Below are 5,000 nucleotides of genomic sequence, written 5' to 3' on the forward strand. Positions count from 1 at the left end.
CTAGACCACCCCTCTACCCTTAGACACCCCTCTACCCTCTATACCACCCCTCTACCCGTCTATACCACCCCTCTACCCGTCTATACCACCCCTCTACCCCTCTAAACCACCCTCTACCCCCTAGACCACCCTCTTACTCTTAGACCATCCCTCTACCCTCTACCCCTCTAGACCATCCCTCTACCCCTCTAGACCATCCTCTACCCCTCTACCCCTCTAGACCACCCCTCTCCCCTAGACCATCCCTCTACCCCTCTAGACCATCCCTCTACCCCTCTAGACCACCCCTCTACCCCTCTAGACCACCCCTCTACCCCTCTAGACCATCCCTCTACCCCTCTAGACCATATCTCTACCCCTCTAGACCATCCCTCTACCCCTCTAGACCACCACTCTACCCCTCTACCCCTCTAGACCACCCCTCTACCCCTCTAGACCACCCCTCTACCCCTCTAGACCATCCCTCTACCCTCTAGACCACCCCTCTACCCCTCTAGACCATCCCTCTACCCCTCTAGACCACCCCTCTACCACTCTAGACCATCCCTCTACCCCTCTACCCCTCTAGACCACCCCTCTACCCCTCTAGACCACCCCTCTACCCCTCTAGAACACCCCTCTACCCCTCTAGACCATCCCTCTACCCCTCTAGACCATATCTCTACCCCTCTAGACCATCCCTCTACCCCTCTAGACCATCACTCTACCCCTCTAGACCACCCCTCTACCCCTCTAGACCATCCCTCTACCCCTCTAGACCATCCCTCTACCCCTCTAGACCACCCCTCTACCCCTCTAGACCATCCCTCTACCCATCTAGACCATCCCTCTACCCCTCTAGACCACCCCCTCTACCCCTCTAGACCATCCCTCTACCCATCCAGACCACCCCTCTACCCCTCTAGACTACCCCCCTCTACCCTCTAGACCATCCCTCTACCCCTCTAGACCATCCCTCTACCCCCCTAGACCACCCCTCTACCCCTCTAGACCATCCCTCTACCACTCTAGACCACCCCTCTACCCCTCTAGACCATCCCTCTACCCCTCTAGACCATCCCTCTACCCCTCTAGACCATCCCTCTACCCCTCTAGACCCACCCTCTACGCCTCTAGACCACCCCTCTACCCCTCTAGACCATCCCTCTACCCCTCTAGACCATCCCTCTACCCCTCTAGACCACCCCTCTACCCCTCTAGACCACCCCTCTACCCCTCTACCCCTCTAGACCATCCCTCTACCCCTCTAGACCATGCCTCTACCCTTCTAGACCATCCTTCTAGACCACCCCTCTACCCCTCTACCCCTCTAGACCACCCCTCTACCCCTCTAGACCACCCTCTACCCCTCTAGACCATCCCTCTACCCCTCTAGACCACCCCTCTACCCCTCTAGACCATCCCTCTACCCCTCTAGACCACCCCTCTACCCCTCTAGACCATCCCTCTACCCCTCTAGACCACCCCTCTACCCCTCTAGACCACCCCTCTACCCCTCTAGACCACCCCTCTACCCCTCTACCCCTCTAGACCACCCCTCTACCCCTCTAGACCATCCCTCTACCCCTCTAGACCACCCCTCTACCCCTCTACCCTCTAGACCACCCCTCTACCCCTCTACCCCTCTAGACCACCCCTCTACCCCTCTAGACCATCCCTCTACCCCTCTAGACCACCACTCTACCCCTCTACCCCTCTAGACCATCCCTCTACCCCTCTAGACCACCCCTCTACCCCTCTAGACCATCCTTCTAGACCATCCTTCTACCCCTCTAGACCATATCTCTACCTCTCTAGACCACCCCTCTACCCCTCTAGACCACCCCTCTACCCCTCTAGACCATCCCTCTACCCCTCTACCCCTCTAGACCACCCCCCTACCCCTCTACCCCTCTGGACCACCCCTCTACCCCTCTACCCCTCTAGACCACCCCTCTACCCCTCTACCCCTCTAGACCATCCCTCTACCCCTCTACCCCTCTAGACCATCCCTCTACCCCTCTACCCCTCTACCCCTCTAGACCATCCCTCTACCCTCTACCCTCTAGACCATCCCTCTACCCTCTAGACCACCCCTCTACCCCTCTAGACCATATCTCTACCCCTCTAGACCATCCCTCTACCCCTCTAGACCACCCCTCTACCCCTCTAGACCACCCTCTACCCCTCTAGACCACCCCTCTACCCCTCTAGACCACCCCTCTACCCCTCTAGACCATCCCTCTAGACCACCCTCTACCCCTCTAGACCATCCTTCTAGACCATCCTTCTACCCCTCTAGACCATATCTCTACCTCTCTAGACCACCCCTCTACCCCTCTAGACCACCCCTCTACCCCTCTAGACCATCCCTCTACCCCTCTACCCCTATACACCCCCTACCCCTCTACCCCTCTGGACCACCCCTCTACCCCTCTACCCCTCTAGACCACCCCTCTACCCCTCTACCCCTCTAGACCATCCTCCTAACCACCTCTACCCCTCTAACCTCTCTAGACATCCCTCTACCCCTCTACCCCTCTACCCCTCTAGACCATCCCTCTACCCCTCTACCCCTCTACCCCTCTAGACCATCCCTCTACCCCTCTACCCCTCTAGACCATCCCTCTACCCCCTCTAGACCACCCTCTACCCCTCTAGACCATATCTCTACCCCTCTAGACCACCCCTCTACCCCTCTAGACCACCCCTCTACCCCTCTAGACCACCCCTCTACCCCTCTAGACCACCCCTCTACCCCTCTAGACCATCCCTCTAGACCACCCCTCTACCCTCTAGACCACCCCTCTACCCCTCTAGACCATCCCTCTACCACTCTAGACCATCCCTCTACCCCTCTAGACCACCCCTCCACCCCTCTAGACCATCCCTCTACCACTCTAGACCATCCCTCTACCACTCTAGACCACCCCTCTACCACTCTAGACCATCCCTCTACCACTCTAGACCACCCCTCTACCCCTCTAGACCATCCCTCTACCCTCTAGAACACCCTCTACCCCTCTAGACCACCCCTCTACCCCTCTAGACCATCCTTCTACCCCTCTAGACCATCCCTCTACCCCTCTAGACCACCCCTCTACCCCTCTAGACCACCCCTCTACCCGTCTAGACCACCCCTCTACCCCTCTACCCCTCTAGACCACCCCTCTACCCCTCTAGACCACCCCTCTACCCCTCTAGACCATCCCTCTACCCCTCTAGACCATCCCTCTACCCCTCTAGACCACCCCTCTACCCCTCTAGACCACCCCTCTACCCCTCTAGACCACCCTCTACCCCTCTAGACCATCCCCTCTACCCCTCTAGACCACCTGCTTACCCCTCTAGACCACCCCTCTAGACCACCCCTCTACCCCTCTAGACCATCCCTCTACCCCTCTAGACCACCCCTCTACCCCTCTAGACCACCCCTCTACCCCTCTAGACCACCCCTCTACCCCTCTAGACCATCCCCTCTACCCCTCCTAGACCACCCTCTACCCCTAGACCATCCCTCTACCCCTCTAGACCATCCCTCTACCCCTCTAGACCACCCTCTACCCCTCTAGACCACCCCTCTACCCCTCTAGACCACCCCTCTACCCCTCTAGACCATCCCTCTACCCCTCTACCCCTCTAGACCACCCCTCTACCCCTCTACCCCTCTAGACCATCCCTCTACCCCTCTAGACCATCCCTCTACCCCTCTAGACCATCCCTCTACCCCTCTTGACATCCCTCTACCCTCTACCCCTCTAGACCATCCCTCTACCCCTCTAGACCACCCCTCTACCCCTCTACCCCTCTAGACCACCCCTCTACCCCTCTAGACCCCCCTCTACCCCTCTAGACCACCCCTCTACCCCTCTACCCCTCTAGACCACCCCTCTACCCCTCTACCCCTCTAGACCATCCCCTTACCCTCTAGACCATCCCTCTACCCCTCTAGACCACCCCTATACCCCTCTAGACCACCCCTCTACCCTCTAGACCACCCCTCTACCCCTCTAGACCCACCCCTCTACCCCCTCTAGACCCTCCCCTCTACCCCTCTAGACCACCCCTCTACCCCTCTAGACCACCCCTCTACCCCTCTACCCCTCTAGACCATCCCTCTACCCCTCTAGACCATCCCTCTACCCCTCTAGACCATCCCTCTACCCCTCTACCCCACCCCTCTACCCCTCTAGACCACCCCTCTACCCCTCCCCCTCTACCCCTCTACCCCTCTCCCCCTCTAGACCATCCCTCTACCCCTCTACCCCACCCCTCTACCCCTCTACCCCTCTAGACCATCCCCTTTACCCCTCTACCCCTCTACCCCCTCCTAGACCACCCCTCTACCCCCTATAGACCATCCCCCTCTACCCCCTCTACCCCTCTACCCCTCTAGACCATCCCTCTACCCCTCTAGACCATCCCTCTACCCCTCTACCCCACCCCTCTACCCCTCTACCCCTCTAGACCATCCCTCTACCCCTCTAGACATCCCTCTACCCCTCTAGACCACCCCTCTACCCCTCTAGACCACCCCTCTACCCCTCTAGACCATCCCTCTACCCCTCTAGACCATCCCTCTACCCCTCTACCCCTCTAGACCATCCCTCTACCCCTCTAGACCATCCCTCTACCCCTCTACCCCCTCTACCCCTCTAGACCACCCCTCTACCCCTCTACCCCTCTAGACCACCCCTCTACCCCTCTAGACCATCCCTCTACCCCTCTAGACCATCCCTCTACCCCTCTAGACCATCCCTCAGAACACTACTGTTGACCAGTGGCACTTTATAGGGAATAGGGCCCCATTTTGGACGAACACTTGGGTGGATGAACACAGGGGATCATGGACCAAGGCCCAGACCTGCATCTGTTTGGTATGACTGTGAGGGATTAACAATGACATAAATAGACTGGAGCCTGAGCTTGAAGAGAAAACAACGATGCATTACTAAGAGGCCCAATTCAATCTGCCACAAAGCGTCTGGTTGGGCCGTAAACATTTAAACAGAGGGTCCATA

The sequence above is a fragment of the Salmo trutta genome, unplaced genomic scaffold (assembly GCF_901001165.1).
Source record: "Salmo trutta unplaced genomic scaffold, fSalTru1.1, whole genome shotgun sequence".
Taxonomy (NCBI): Eukaryota; Metazoa; Chordata; class Actinopteri; order Salmoniformes; family Salmonidae; genus Salmo; species Salmo trutta.